Here is a 17,287-nt window from a genome sequence, read left to right as displayed (position 1 = left end):
TGGGTTGATCACTGCAATGCACTTGAAACAAGGCTGCATAATAAAGCCTCCACACATAATTCCAAAATGCAGCTGAACGTCTTTTTCTTTATTAGCCTAAAAGAAACATTTCAGGCCATCCACATGACACTTGTTGCTGAGAGGACTTGCAGTAGAGGTTTTTTCTTCTTCCTTTTTTTTTTGACACATTAAAACTAATTTCACTTAACTTTAGTAGAGGTGTGTAGAGTCTAAGTAAAAGTAATGTTACTTTTAAAACGTTTACCCAAATTTGAAGTAAAAAGTAGTCATCCAAATTGTTACTTAAGAAAGAGCAAACATGTTACTGAAAGTACACAAGTGTTGAGTAACAGATTGAAGTTATGTGATTTATACATAACAATACAATACAACTTTCAGCCAACTCGGTAAAAGGAACATTCACTAATTTAGTCTGTTTCACAATATTTGATATGTTTGAACTACAATAATAACTGATATGAAACAATTAAGCCATTTTTGTTCTTTATTGGGAAAAAACTTTGTCTCACATCACTGTTGCTTTACAAATATCACAAACGAGATGATCTTCTTTTTCTGAGATTTTAACAACCCCCCCCCAATAACCAACAATGTTAAGGTTTGTTGTAGTGATGTGTTGAGTGTGGTTTTACTGTTGAAGCTGAATTATTTTACACTGGGAAATGCCAATGTTGACCTTTCTTATCTGTCAAAACCAATCTTGCACTGGTTTGATTGTGTATCACTAGAATAAGTTGTACAATAGTTTTCAAAAAATATATCTAGCAAAAACATTAACATCCAATTAATTTATGATCAAAAAAACACTTTGTTGGTGCAAATACCAAAAAAAAAAAAAAAAAGGGTAAATAGACAAATTTTTCCCATGTCTTCACTGCAGGCAATCAATCTACCGTTAAGAAATTCTGAGCTTTACTCAACGTGCACCAACACTCCTCAAACTGTCACTACACCCACATGCTCAAACTGAAATTCCACCCATTGAACCCATCAACCTGAACCACATTTGTGTGTGTGTTTGCGTGTGTGTGTGTGTGTGCATGCGTGTGGGCGTGCACACAGCCTCGCCATGGGAAAACTACCGGCAGATTCCTTTGCTCAACGTTTATCATTGCTGGTGGTGATTCCCCATCCTAGATCCCCTGTTCACCCATTTTCCTCTTTTTTTAATTTTCTCCTAATGTGGAGGCATGCAGGGAATGTTATTGTAAAGGAGTGATTCATTCAGGGCTGTAAATATTGACAGTCCTGGCTGCTGCCGGTCTGTCCTGTACTCTCTTGATGGGTTGCAAAGAAACTGAAAGAAGAAGAAAAAAGATCTCTCCCACATGGCGTTTGACAGAAAGGGTTTCAAGAAAGATTAAATGTCACAAAATCAGTCTTAAATTCTGACGTGCCAGAATTTAAGACTGATTTTGTGACATTTAATCTTTCTTGGGTCTGCTGGTTAAGAGGAGAAATACTTGGATATAGAAAACAAAGAAGAAATTTGGCCTAAAGTTAATTACCTTTTGGCAAACAAGCAAAGGTTCAATCAATTTGGTTGACCGTTTTATTACTAAATTACAATCTATATTTAGAACACATTCAAAACTGAATTTGACCTACATGCTGGGTTGTGTATCGTGGAGCATATAAACAAGGGACACAAGGTAATCCACACTGGCTAATACAGATACTTTCGTCTCGCAAATTTCATTTTGCTATGACTCTACGACTGAACACAACAGTGAGTGCTCGATAAACTTTCATTTGTTAGTCATTTTACAAAATTTAGAACCAATTACAGCTAATTTATCTGAGCCAAAACGTCTTGGGTTGCTAGCTTCTCTGGCTGAACATAACCCCTTAACACTGTTATGTCGCTAGTTTGCAACGTATAGTTTAAATCAGGATTTAATTCTAATTTAGAATTATAAAATATCTAGTTATATAATCGGAAAAATGGCACTAAGAGGTTCAAATACTCCTTTACAATTCTTGCTGTTAACCATGTAAAGTATTTGGCAGTTTTTACTTCTTTTGTTTTGCCTATACAGTGTTCCCTTGCTATCTTCATCTTTTGCAATCTCCCTGTTTTGTGGATTGTTTTCAGTGCAATAACGCATGCCTCATTGTCTTTTAAACAGTGCACTGTGCTCTGCATCCTGATTGGGTATTAACCTTGTCAATCAATGTCCTCCATGGCGTGTCTCCGCTTCATAATGCATTCAGCTAGCCTCAGCTGCATAAATCTTTGATCGCGAGCAGATCTTTGTTTTTAATTCTAGAATACTGGACTTATTTTTCTACAAAGGTTTGAACTTTCAGAGTTTAAACTAGATAAATGTATGACTGAAAAAAGTATATTAAGTGTGTAGTGAGGAGTTTAACAGCCAAAAAACATTAGTACTGTAATCCTATTTTGTGGATTTCCCTTTTGCGGGTTGTTTTTAGAACGAAACCCCCGCAAAAAATGAGGGAATACTGTATTTAAGACCAATATAATACAATTGATGGGATATTTTGTACTCCAATCCATACCATTGTCAAATCCAGACAACTGTGCTGTGGAACAACTCTGTGAGCAGGACAAGAGACTCGAGATTCTGCCAATAGTCATTCAAAACTCACAAGATGACTCAAGGTTTGTCAGCTTACACTGGAGGTGCAGGCTGTGTTCAGAAACTCACTTGTGCTTGATGACATGCATCCATCTGAGCGTCTTCTTAAGAGATTCACTCATGTCAACAATAAAAAGATGAACAATTTTATTAAATCGCATCTGATATCTGTCCTGAAACTGTTTTGAAAAGAAAATGACACAGTGGGGTGACTTCATCATACTCAGTTCGCATTCATTATGTGGTCTTCAAACAAAAACAGTCTAACAACACAGAAAAACTAAAGCAAATACTAAAGTAGAAAAACACTCGTGATATAACCTAATCATAACTAAAACTAGTAAACAGCAACAACAACCTACCACCTACCGCATGGTTTTACCCATTTTATTGGTGGAGAACAAAGATGAGGTACGAGAACAAGTCTTTCATTGTTGACTGTCCTGAAAGTTATTTTTTAATTTAAAATGATCCAAGAAAAAGTCATCTTTGAACAGAAAATATTTTTGTTTACTGGCTACTGAATAAGTTTGTTTAGTTCCAATTTGCTTTTTTAGTAAATCCAGAGGATGTATTTTTTGTTTTGACTTATATCTTTAAAGACCCAATTCAATGTACGGTAAATGGAAAATTAGTTAGGCTAACCTTCACACCAACAGTCACAACTTAAAAGCAAATTTCTATTGAGCTCAAAGGTTTCTTGATTTTAGCTAAAAAAAAAATTCATAAAGATAATTAAAAGAACACTGGAAACACAACAGAAAATAGAAAATAGGTTGAGTGGGACTAAAACAGTGTGATCAAAGGTTTAAGTGAATTAATTATTAGAGCGGATCACAGTACGTTTAAAAAAATTGACATTTTAAATTTGCATTTAGTTTATTATAGCCCAGTATTGTAAAAAATGATGAAGAACATTGCCTTCTTGTGACCAACATGTCTACAAAGCAAAGGAGGGAAGTGCAGAGCAAAATGCATAAATTAGAGCTACTTATAATTCCTAATGAAGCTCTAACCAGATGGTGAACCTGCATGACTGACACTTATAGATCTGTATTTCTCCAAGTTGTCATATTGGCTTGTCGGATGCAGGCATTACATTTTGAACAACCTGCTGGAGGAGAGATAAAGCACATTAAATTGAAAAAGGGCTGAGGGTTAAGTGGCAATAATGATACAGGATAAGAAGCTAGTATGCGTGTCTGTGTAAATTCAAATTCACTTCAAAGCATCTGTGGGAACCTAATTCTCTAAAAGAGATGTCCAAAGCTAAGGAAAAGTAGAGGTAGGGGGGGGGGGGGGGGTCACAAAAAAAGGAGGGTGTGGGGTTAAAAAGGAAGCGGTACACCACACTGAACAAAAGCTGTAAGGAAAGACGAGGCTGAGGTTGGAGGAGGGTAAGGAGAGTGGGTCGGAGGTGAGAGGTTGGGGTGTTGGGTTAGAGGGCGGAGGGGGGGGGGACGCATGGTTAAGGGGTTCACCTTAAGTGTGAGTGCAGTGAGGTACAACTAAAATAAAGGACAGCGGAGCTGGTTCCTGGGTTATACAGCCACAGCCGCTTTCATTCTGCCCTTTCCTCGCTTCCTCCGTTTCTTTCCCCTGTCCCCTGCCTTCCCCTCTACGGCTGCACCCTCTCTGCGACCGGTCCCGGCAAATTCCCCAGGGCCAGGGGCAGTCCCCTTTCAGTCTCCAGTGACACAGTAATTAGAAGTGTGGGAACTGAATCTGTCCCTCTTTTCTGAGCCCCCACACTCACTCCCTCCCGTGCTTACATTTCTCCTCTCACTGGCCCTTGCCCTCCTCTAACCACCGCACCGTCCTTACTACTTCCTTTGCCCCCACAATTTTCGCACCACACCTTAAGTTTGAATCCAAGTCAGAGACATTCATCATTGGCAAAAACCTCTCACTGGATGAAGTTTAATTTATATACACAATTTATTGCGACTTGTCTGCTGCAGTTCTTATTTGCATCCAAATTTGACTGATTTATATTGATGCATAAAACATTTATAATGCTGAGTCCATAACTGTCAAATGTAATTAAAATTCAAACACCCCTGTCGGCCAAATCCTAGCTCACCACCTGTGACGTTGATGGGAGATCCACATCACACACACTCACACACTCAACCCCATACCATTCAAGCACCCCCCCCAACCCCACAGCGTCACTCCCGCCTCCTCTAAAGCCACATAGACCCCTATCTCTTCGAACAGAGCAACGCTGTCTCTCCCGCTCTGTCAAGCCCCCCCCGTTCAACTCTCCATTTGCTATCTCCGTGGCGATAACCATGGGAACAGCAGCACTGTGGGAACGGGCCACCAGCTGACCAAAATAGACAGCAGGAAAATAGAGGGAAAGAAAGAAAAAGAAAGAAAGGGCTCCCTGCGTCCAAGGAGGCCTGTGAGAGTGTATTAGTGTGTGACTGTGCGTTGGAGGTCCATGGGATCTTTCAGGCAGACAGGTACTCAGGCGCTGCGCTCACCTTTAGCGTCCACCAGCAACAAAAGGGATGCTGACTGGCTCAAACTTTGACCTTAATTAATTATGCAGCTTTGACGGTAGCTGAAGGGACATGGAGGCAGTCGGTCTTCTCACACACCTCCAACATCCACACTGTCAACAGTCCAGCAGCTACACCCCAACAATAAAAAACACCCACATCCATACAGCAAAGAAATAATGCAGCAATTACGATACACAAGTCTTTTGACCTATGCATAAAACAGATGACTGCAATGATTGACTGTTTGACAACATAGAAAAGCAAATGACAAGATTACTTAAAACATAATTTATTAGTTGAAAAACTTGCAGTTAATCAACCTCCCTTTTTTCAGTTATAGATCTATCTAAAAGCTTGAGGCATCCAAGAATCGGCCTGAGTGAGTGGTAGTGCGCACTTAGGACACAGACTCAAGTTTTTATGTCCTTTGTTGCTGAGGTCTTCTTAATTATCACTCTATCTAATAATGGTTTTATTAGATAGAGTGATAATTTCAAACCAATGTTTTGCCTTTTAATTTTTTTCTACTAAAACTTACAACGCACACACAATAAACTTCTAAAAACACTAAAGCCTTATTTTTATATAGAAGCACCAACACACAGCTTTCAAGGACAGTTCTTTACCCCTTTCAATTAAATTGAATTTAATATAAATTATTTTAAGTTTAAGTATTTCTTTATCCAAAAATCATGACGGATCAGGAAGAGATGAAAACCTGCGATTTAAAAAAGCTTGGGTTTGTGACGCAGCAACTGCTTTTGGTGGGCGAAAGTCTCCCTGCTCCACTTCCTTGTCACATGTTCTTGTAGCATTTTTGTTATGTTGTAGGACATATATAGAAAATTAAGCTTACAATTGCGTTTCTGAGAATTTCTTTTTTAAAACCATTGTGAACCAGGAGCGGACAAAAAACCTGCAATTTGAAGCAGTTTGTAGCAGTCACATAAAAACTACAATTAAAAGGCCACAAGCTCCCTGCTCTGCTCCATTCTGAAGCGTTCACTTGCAGACAACTACCGTACATCCATGTACGACTTTATTTTTCTCGTCATTCACTTGCAGACAACTACATCCATGTGCGACTTTATTTTTCTCGTCTGAGCTGGCATCTGGGTCAAAATTGTGGGGCTTTATAGATCTGATATTGCCCTCTATATTTGTTGCACCGGTAATCTTAGGCTGGGGTTTTACAAGGCAGGGGGCTGCTCAACACCAAGAGTCTCGCCCACAACTCAGAGGTAAATTACTAATGAATTACTGCAGCTCTGCAGACACAGGTTTTTTTAGATTGCGAAAAAACAGCATAATGGTGATGAAAAGACCGTTGGGAGCACTTTTAAAATAAATCCAAAGATGATCGGAGAAGGACTTTATCACAAGCTGACCTAATTGGAAAGGTCATGACTAAACAGGATTATGATAATAAAAAAATGTAGAGTAAACTAGTAAGTATTAATTATTTACCTCTTGCTTGATTGAATTGTCTTTGTACTTAGTATCACCTCTTGAAATAACCTTGATTATGAATTAGTACTTTATTAATAAACTGAATTTGAATTAGCAAAAAAACATTAGAGCTGGTTGAGTTTGAAAACATCACAGCCTTAGATTTAATTGGCTGCTACTAAAGTGCATAAACATGAACCCATGTAGATGCCTAAGAAGTTATAATTCCTGAACTTTAGCAGTACTACATAGAATGTAAATTCTATAAATCTACAATATGTGTAGCGGTGATGTCACTTCTTAAAAATAGATGTACCGTAATGCAAATCTTCTCAAACTCTCCCAACTCAAAAATCCTTACAATAATCATTTTATCTTGTTCTTACATGCTCATTTCGTTTAATATCTTTTCCTGTTGGCTCTAATAAATCTGTTTGATTTTTATCAATCCATTTACTCCAACAGCTGCCCCCCCCTCCCCATCTTTTTCTTCTTTTCTAAGGCCTTTCCCAGGCCAAGCAGACTGACCTCTCAAGCCTTCTACCTCTTTGCTCCCAGGGGTAAGGGGCTGTGTGGCTCCGACCATTCCCATCCCAGTAGGACTTTCACTTTAATCTTAGTATGGGAGTAGCAGAGGAGAGGCAGGGAACAAAACAGGCTAAATCCCTGCATGAGTGCCAGCCAAACATGGAGCAGATTTCTAGTTTCTTGATAACATCACATCCCACAAAGTACAGACATTTGGAAAAACAATTGCAAGACAGAGCTAATAGGATGGGAGTGAACCATGTAACAGATGCAAATAAAACAGATTATTACAGGTTACACATTTAAACTCTGTCATTAGAGAGTTGCAAACAAACTCCAGGCACAACAATGACAAGAGCAATCATTGTTGTGTACAACAAAATAGCACTGCATCACAATTAACATGCACACAAAAAATACTTTGGTTAACTTCATAACCAGACACCCCAGGGGGGTTACCATTCACTCTTTGTTTCCAAAAAGTTTAAATTCCAGTGTTGCCATAACTCATTGTTAGAAACTACAGACCCACAAAAGCTGGAATTTGGTCGGCACATACACAGGGCTATGGTTTACTGTGGCAAAGATCCGGTACAAATGTCACTGGATCACTGTGATGCATATATTATGACACCAAAAGCATGACTCGCTTTTCAATTGATGTGTGGAACTGCAGTTAGCTATTGGAGACAAATATTTTTACTGCTTTACATACCAAAAACTGTTTTATAAAGAGAAAAAAAAAATCACAAGTCTTGTCTTTATTTTATTTTCATTAAAAATCCCAACTTTTTGCTTGAACTTTCTAAAACTCCTTTGTCTGTATGAACAGAACTAAAAACTATTAACAGGAGACAGGAAGTCGCAAGCAACCACAGAATTTCAATTCCTCTCGCTGTTGTGTGACTATAAGCACAGGCAACAGACCACACACATTAATCATGCGATGAGACAGCAATCATGAGCTGAAAGGTAACTCAAATTACACAGTTTGAAACCTAACATTAGGAGAACATAGCTGGAAAGGACAAGATCATTTTCCTCCAGGAGCATCTTTCATACCACAATGCTATTGTTGTTACTGCAAACATACATCCTGAGGAAAGCTAAAGTACTGTGCCCTAAATTTTGTGTCATAAATGTATATTTTTTAAACCTACAGAATAAAAAAACGTTAGACTAAAAATGTTTGTAATGTAAATTCAACCTGATAACAATTCCAATGTTGGCATATCAAGTCGAAATAAAAAGGACCTGATAAGTTGCATTTAAAACTTACTGTTTTTACTACAATGTTCAAGAAAAATGTCACATAATGAAGTAGGAAAAACATTTGAAATAAAAGTTAAAATCTATTCAAACTGGATGCACTGTCAAAGAGGAAGCTTGAAACTACGAGATGAGGAGGTGTTCAAGCCGCTAAAGTGGGTCCATGCACCAAAGAGTTGTGATAATCACAACCCTAAATCTCCCAGCTATTTCTCACTGGCAGGTATTAGCAGGGCTGACAAGAGTCCTTGATGGTCCTGTGTGGGAGCAGCGCAGGCAGAAGAAGCATGGATGCCTTTAGTAGGTTGCGGTGCGTGCAGTGTGGGAGAATGATCTATGATTCACTAAACTGCAGAGACTGAAGATCACATTTCACGATAGCAAGGGAAAGCCATTAAACCATGACAATAGACACAACAGAATCACACCAGCACTTTCTGGGCCAGTAAATACTTGTTCTCACAACGGTTCTACCGTTAGAATCTTCATTAAAGTTTCAGCAGTTTTTTGGCATTTGAATGCAAATTAATTATATTTAGAGAATAAAAACCATTTAAAGTCCCACTCCAATGATCTTTTGATCTATTTTAAAAACATTCTCGGTGTTTTTGTTTTTTTTTTAATTCTAGTTACGTCGTTTTTAGCCAAATCGAAAAACCTGTGTCGTATTCTAGGACATATTTTCTGCAGATGTTCATTAGAAATTCGCCTCTGAGTTGTGGGTGGGACTGTTGGTCCAGACCAACTTCTCTTCATTTCCCATCATCCCTCAGTTTGCACTCTCTCCTGCTAGCTTACAGCCCCTCACATCCCCAAACTAACACTGCAACAAAAAGGGTGAGCAATATCAGAGCTATCCAGCAGTACAGTTTTGAGCCAGACGTCAGCTCAGACGAGGAAGACAAAGATGTATCTATCTAATGCATCCATTTGTCTGCAAGTGGATGCATCAGAATGGAGCACAGCAAGAAGCTTGCGGCCCACTGACATAGCACCTACGTCAAAGCTACAAGAATTTTCAACAGCATTTTATCGTCTGGTCCTGATTCACAACAATTTGAACAAAGAAATAATCACAGACACAATTTTAAGCTTAATTTTTTTTTATGTGTCCTTCATCGTGAGAAAAATACCACAAGAACATGTTAAAAACAACGAAAATACAATTTTTACTGCAGTGGGTTTTATTACTGATACTGATTTTGTCAGAACTAGGCTTTGTATAAAGCATCTGATCATTTATAATGTTTTATACTGCAGAGTTTATGTATAAGATCTCTTGTGTGTGTGGTATTGTGGTCAACCCAAGGTTAGTTATTATACAGCAAAGAATTCAGTCTTCCTTAGGGGACTATTTGAAAGCGCAGAGCAATCACTCACAGCAGCAGTCTGGCTGTGCAGCTACCGTGCTCTGCAAAACATGCGAAACTTCCTCTTTCTCTGGTATGTTTGAGAGGAAGGCATCAGTAAGTGGTTCCCTCTCCCCGAGCGGCAGGGGAAAGTAGACCCTCTCGAGTGCCTCTTGGCTTCCCCACCTCCCCCATGAGCCAATATCACAGTCAGACAGAGACACACACACACACACACACATACACACACACACACTCATCCATAACTGCGGTCTTCTCTGGAGGGGAACATAAACAGGGCTCTCTGTCTGCAAGTGGAAAGCTAGTTCTCATGACATCACCACTCAGCAGGAATGCTGTGCTCTGCCACGTCAAAGCCCCTCTACTGGTCAGCCGTGCACGCACACACAAGCATGCACACACACACACACAAGGACACATGCGAAAAAATGTCAGCCTATTCCAACATTTTGGATAGAAATATAATATTTTAGCCTTTCCTATCTGTGCTGCCTGTACAGCTTACAGCATCTGACAACACACATTCCCAGCTAATGCATGAGACCAAATACTAAAGCTTTATGTGCTATGAAAAACTTTTTGTGTATGAGTATATATTTGAGTGCTGGCATTTGGAAGGGGAGCTGTGGGAAATTACGCACTACTTCATTGTGTTGCTGTATGGAGGAAAGGCCCTATTGAAGCTCTCTCTCCTTCCTTTCACCTCTCTTCCTCTCTGCAACTCTCTCCTCCCTTCTCCATCTCGGCATCAATTCCGGCGTCACATATTTCATGCGAGCTCTCTCCGCCAGCTATTTTTTTCCCCTTAGATACCACCTTCTTCCTTCCCTTTCCTCATTTCAGCCCATTTTCCAATTTAGTCCACTTTCTTGCATTTTTCCCTCCACAGATGTTTTTAACGCGCCCTGTTTCTTTTAGGCGATTGGAGAATGCAGAGGCAGGAAGCAGCTTGGCTCTCAGACAATGGAACACATCAAAATCAAAAAGCACCACCAGCCTCACCAACTTCACACACAAAAACATAGCAAGACAAACAGGACATTCCAGCTGCCGGCTGCACCGGATTCCTCGCCTTGGCTAATCTGAAACAGAGAGTGAGACTGGGAGTGGAGCAGAGAAGCGAAGCCGGGTGAGAACTGCATGAGGGAGAGCAGGGGGAATGGAAAGTGAGAAGGCCAAACAGAGGACGAGAATGAGAAACTGATACTGAATAAAAAGACCCAAAATGGCCCTCTATATTTTATAAGCAAAAGTTACACAAAAACCAGTTTATGTGTATGGCTCAAGAAAAACATTTCTGCCAAGGTTTCAAAATATGTATTTATGTAAGTATGTATAAATGGTTTTGTAGAATTTTTCTTTAAATTTTAACTAAATTAAAGACAGCTCTGATTTTTAATCATGTTTTTAGAAAAAAAGAAATCAAAAATATTTAAAAAACAAACAAACTTCAAACTTGAAGAAAAATCATTTAAAAAAAGGCAATAATTGGAAGCAAATGTGGTATGAATGTTCTCAATCAAATACTGTCACTTTAACATTACATCCTTTAAATTTTTCTGCTTACAAATTTTGCCATTAAAATTTAAAGATATGTTTCCTGGTACATATTATACACAGTACACATACTCACATAGCTGCATCAATGAACAACTACCTTTGCTACCTTTTAACATTTTATGTTTGTATAAAACAAAAGAAGGAAATGCTTAATGAAAAGTTGAATATATTGTGTGATTTTAAACTTTTGAGGGTTTGAGAACATGTGCCGGTAGTTTTTGTTTGACAGGATTTTTGACTCCTAAAAGGATTCGGCAGGTTGTGAAGATGGATGGATGATGGAAGGAAGGATGGATTTTTGTTTCTAAACACAGTTGGCATGCTCCGCTGCTCCCTTTTAGATGACTGTGGTGTCTACAGAACAAGTTTAAAAGGCTTTTCCACATCAGAACTAAAGGTGAACATCAAACATTGGTGATTTGACCAATAAAACAGGAATTTTGTTCTGTATTTATTGTTTTAGAAATATGTTTAACAAATAATACACTATCTGAATTAATTTTCTTAGTATTTATACTCTCACATGTGATCAATCGCTAAAAATTTGCATTGAAAGCAAATCTATCATGCAGACCTAAGTGGTGTCAGAAAAACCCTATATGCTCACACAGGCTTGGAGACACGCAAACAAAGCACACACACACACACACGTATATATCCATCAATCGGCACACATATAGGTGTCAATGTACTGCTATGCTGTCCTGGGGCCAACTTGACTGTGGGAAAACAGAGTAGACCTAATTTGTTAAATACCTGGTGAGAGATGACTCATCTTTTTTTTTAACTGTCTGTGTATATCTTTCTCTTTCTTTAAAGCTGTCTATCTGTCAGCAGATACACCAATATTTTGATTTTAGCATAAGGATTGTCAGAATTTAGCCCTCAAAGAAACAGTTTTACAACAAAATTCAAATGGAAAAATACACAGACTATTTAAATGTTTCAAATTTATTTCACTTGGGTTTTTTAACCTGTTTGTGAGTAACCCTCAGTGAATAAACTCAGTTTGCAGGTAAACAACTAAACAGGATTATTCAGCAATTCTCTAAGAAGTTTTGCCAGGTTGTTTGAGCCTGAAAGGAACATTTAATAAAGTGATGTAATTTAAGAGGGGGGGGGGGTCAAGAGATTAAATATATTTGCAACTTCACAAAAGTTGCAGACAGAATAAACTCTGCGATGAAGAGTCATTCTACAGGACTGCTGTGTCATCTGTGGACAGATTTTCCTAGCACAAGTTCACCTCTTCCATCAAAAGTGCATGTGTGTGTGTGTGTGTGTGTGTGTGTGTGTAACAGGAGACGTGAAGCCCTCGCCACACACAGTGGGAAATATTTGGGATGGTTTCCCTCGGAATGTCTTGGCGTGCCTATGGAATGCCTGTCTCCCCCCCCCCCCCCCCCCCCCCGTTCTCACTGTCCCTCCCTCTGGTCGTTGGAGAAGGGGTGGAGGTGATTGTGGAGGATGCAAACATACATATTTATCTACTTTTTTGCCACCACAGAGAAAAGCGAATGCTCTAAAGTGTACTTTAAAAGACCCTCAAAAACTCATCTGTGAAAAAATAGTTGGATAATGCATATTTTGGTTTTAAAGATTTGGATTTCTTTTATTTTATTTTCATCTAAGAAATGATGCATACATGTAACAAAACAGGAGAGCAAGTCTATAAAATCCATCATCTGTGTTCTCCAGCAAACATACATCCTGGCTCCTATTAATCTATTTTCCCCTTTCATGTTTAAGTTGCACAAATGCACGGCAAACACGATTGGATGACGGTCAAAATGATCAAGGCCCTCTCACGTTCTCAGTCAGCCCACAGTTCTAAAAAGAAAGATAAGTCATTCAATCACTCTGCTTTCTTTTACACTTTTACTCTCTTCTTTCTATTTGAATTTCAACAAGGACTTGTCTAACCTGAGGAAAACACAAATTTCCGAAACAGTTCTGTCTATTTCCCAACAGTTCATTTGAATTTTTCAGGCATTTTCTGTACTTTTCATCTTTTCTCCTCTGCCATAAGTTCACCTCTCTCCTCCCTTCAATCTCTTTTTCCTATCTCCCCTAACAACCCTCTCTCCCACCCCTCCCTCTTGTAGCGTGGCAGTTCCTGTTGCTCTTGTTTTCACTTCCCCAGTAGTCCAGTGCGTGGGAACCGGTGTTTCAGCAGCAACCGCGTCTATAAGAGTCTGAATGAAACCCAACTATTCTCTATGTGGCTTTGAAGATGACTGTGTGTACAGTATGATAGCATCAGTATATAGAAGTTTTGCCCCCCGCTCATCGCTTAATTCAAGTGGGGGCGCATTTGGTTGGTTTCACATCAATGTCGTTGGGAATCTCCACATGACTATAAAAGGCTAAAGTGGAGCATCTGATGCTTCTGAAAACCCAACGGAAGCGTGTACAAGTGTGTGCATGCATGAAAAGTTTGGGTGCCGCAGGCTTCAGCGGAGAGGAAAGTATACAGCTGAACAGGAAACTGTAATGGACCGGTAAACATACTGTATGTATACTGTATGTTAACAGTTTGGAGACAAGTATACAACTGCTACGATTTCTTTAGACTTTACATACTACATCTACAAGGGTGAAAGGAAACCCATTTCTAAAATAATAAAACCCACAGAAGAACAGAAAAAAAGAAAAATAATTTCAGATTCCGTATTTTTCGGACTATCAGTTGCTCTGGAGTATAAGTCACAGCAGTAAAAAAAATGCACAAAAAACAAGGAGAATTTCATATATAAGTCGCACTTTTGGGAGAAATGTATTTAATAAACACTCATCTTAAAAGGCAGATTGGAGTAGATATAACAGCAGACCCACACTTTAATAACATAACGCATTGATACGTATTTAGCTTTATGAAACATAGGGCAATCTAGTAGATTACCATAACATATGAACAATTATTAAGATAACCATAGCATGTAGAACATGCTAACAAGTCAAATAAACTCTTTATTTTATTTCAAATCACTAAATCTGAGGAATTCATTTTCTTCCATCGCTTTGAAACAATTCCATCAAGCCCGGCGTTAAAACTGAGCGGCGCTTCTTCTGCGTTTCTGTCAGTAGAAAAAACTGATTCGCACATCCACAGTGCCCTCTAGCAGTTGTTGCAATTTCCAGAATTGATTCGATTCGATTCACCAGAGCCTGGATCAATTCGAATTTTTGATTCTTTTGATCCACTCGATTCTTTTCAATTTTAAACTTATACAGTTTACAGGTTAAGACAAATTTGTATAGAAGTACATTATTAATCTATATATGTTTTGAAGTTATTCATATTAATCTAATATAGTTCACATACTGCAAAACTTATTCATGAAAAAAGAAACCAATGAGATTGTTAACACCATACAGTGTCACATATTTTTTTTAAAGAAGAAGCTTCAACAAAAACATGCAGATCATTATGTTCTGCCTCTCCTAGAGGGCGTTTATGTTTGGCCACTAAGTGGAGCTCACGGTATAGCATTTCACTTTATACAAAAAATATTTGAGAAAAAAACAATGCTTTAGACCACAAATGGTTACTTTAAAAAATGTTTCCTTAAAAGAGTTTGGAAAATTTGTAACTGTGAGTAAATAAAGCTGTCCATTTAGTCTGCAATATATGTTGAGCTAATGCTAACTCAGCGTTAGCATTAGCCGTCCTATGGGAAATTCCATTATACGTTAGCATCAAGCTAGCTGACTTTTTAACTGCAATTATGTGTCAGGTCACCGGAAAAGGAAAGGGATAAAAGATCAATCTCTACTTTCATGGATCAATTATATATTTATTAATCTTTGATCAATCCAGATAGATTAATCGATTTTATCAACCCAGCCCTAGTCACACATGAGAGTAAGGTGCAATCCGGGCCCAATAAAAAAAAAAAAATGCGTCTTATACTCTGAAAAATATGGTATGTATGAATTGCTACTCCCCGTATCGCTATGGTGGACGGATTTTCCTTGTTGAGAACTGATGCAACTCAAACATGCTCCCTCTAAATGTAAATATATATTCATGACCTTTCTTTCTCAGTAGTTTATTTTTCCTTCATGCCATCCATTTCTGGAGTGTGTCAATAGAGGGGGGATGTACAAAAAGTACACTGACCCGTCCTTTACTTAACAGAGTTTTAGGTGAGTCATGGAGCAGCCACCAGGATCAAATATTAACACTATTAGGATCTAATTGATGTTAAACGTAATTTTATTAGTTACTTTAAAGACTAGGTTTTGTCATAATATACAAAATTAACAATTTGATGTCAAAAGAGACCAATATTTGAAGTAATTGAACAAATGACCAAATACGAGGTGGTCTGGATTGGATTGTGTTTGCTCCATTGTCCTCTCATGGAGGTTTTCCCAATGTGGTGGTCTTAAAATGTAACATTTTGTATTTGGACAGAAAAGCAGCTTGTGGCCTCTCTTGACACCTTTGTGCTCCCCTGCGTGGCGCAGTACAGATTACCCACGTTTAGCAACTGCCCCGCACAGATTCCTTTCCCTGCTGCCACCACACAAGTGCAGCCATTGTCATCCTCAGTCTTCTTTACAGCCACCCACAGAGACATCTACAGGTCAGGTACCATAAATCAGACATCCAGTGATGGCAACTGCTTAACACACTTCCCAGGCTCTCAGAAAGGAGAGGGGAAAAGGCAGCTGGATAAATGAGCACCCAAGCTTTAGTAGATACTTATTTAACTATGGGAAATAGAACTCGATATATCAATTTAGGCTTTTGTCAACTAAATATGGACAAAATTTACAATAAATACATTGTAGGTTAAAGTAAAGTGACCTTTTTTCTTTTTCATATAAAATAGCCAAGACAATTGTAAACTGGTATAAACATTTTAAAATAAGCATATCCTCAGTCCGTTCGGGAAACTAATACATCTTAGAGCTAAACTGAGTTCTTCCTACTTCTGCAGTTACTCTTCACCTCAACCCATACCCTTTGTTTTGTTGTAAAAATGCTTAAATTTTATAAAAAGGGATGGGGCAATTTATACATTAATTTCAGTCCATTATTTGCCTTATTACTCATTTACTTTGTTCTAATTGTTGCTAGAAACTTCCAATATGCTACTTTCGTGGTTAAAGTGCTATAAGTTTTGTTAAAATTTGAAATAATGCATCTCTCTGTTTTATTATAAATGTTTATATGAAGGTTTTTTTTATTTTATTTTTTTGTGATCTTAGTGGCTGAATTTGTCTATTAATGGGCTTCGGTCTGTTGGCCTATAATTAAAAATAAACAAATACATAATTAAATGCAATTTTTTAACACTTTGTGAGAAACACAACACATTGATTTGCCCACACAGCTATGAGAAGGAAGGTTTCGTAATTTTTGCCTCAAAGTTCCAACTCTGGAGATACTTAGAGTTTCTACAGTACAGTGCAGTCTATTTGGTGACAGGTTAAACCTCTGAAGTACGCGTAGGGGGGATGCAGAACAGATACTTTTGGACCAATAAGCTCAGAAGTTTAAAAAAAAAAATCAAAAAAGAAAAATCAAATGAGACACCAAAAAGGTGTAAACAAGCTGTTACTGCTCCTTTCAGAACAACCCCCCCCCCAGTGGTTTTATGAGAAAGTGCAACAGTTGAGACATCTGGGTTACCTATTATTTGAGAATGGACTGTTGGGGCCTGGCTGATTGTAAGGGAGGGGTCTAACCCCATGACGCCTGGATTCAATTCCAGCAATGGACAAAAATGTTTCTGCTTTCATGTCGATGTTAAATTAAGTTAATTTTGGAAGCAAAGTGGTTTGCAGTATATATATTACCACAGTAGTTAATTCTGCTTAACTGGGGCCCTGTGACTTCGTGCATTAAGGGTTACCTCAAATATTAGTTCGGGTCTTAAGAGGTTAAACATTTAAATTCCAAATGTAACAACACTGCTGCTGTTGTGGTGGTTGGAACATGCAGAGAGGTCATACCACATCAGGA

The 17,287-nt window shown here is 38.4% G+C and overlaps 1 protein-coding gene across 4 annotated transcripts in view; it reads right to left on the bottom strand.

Moving 5' to 3' along the window:
* Positions 1 to 17,287, bottom strand: part of exd3 (exonuclease 3'-5' domain containing 3) — a 47,469-nt gene that overhangs the window by 9,226 nt on the left and 20,956 nt on the right. The gene's annotated exons all lie outside the window — the stretch shown is intronic.

The sequence above is a fragment of the Oryzias latipes genome, chromosome 12 (assembly GCF_053564925.1).
Source record: "Oryzias latipes strain Hd-rR chromosome 12, Olatipes_Hd-rR_3.1".
Lineage (NCBI taxonomy): Eukaryota > Metazoa > Chordata > Actinopteri > Beloniformes > Adrianichthyidae > Oryzias > Oryzias latipes.
The sequence above is the reverse complement of the archived record's forward strand: the minus strand, read 5'-3'. Positions and strand labels throughout refer to the sequence as shown.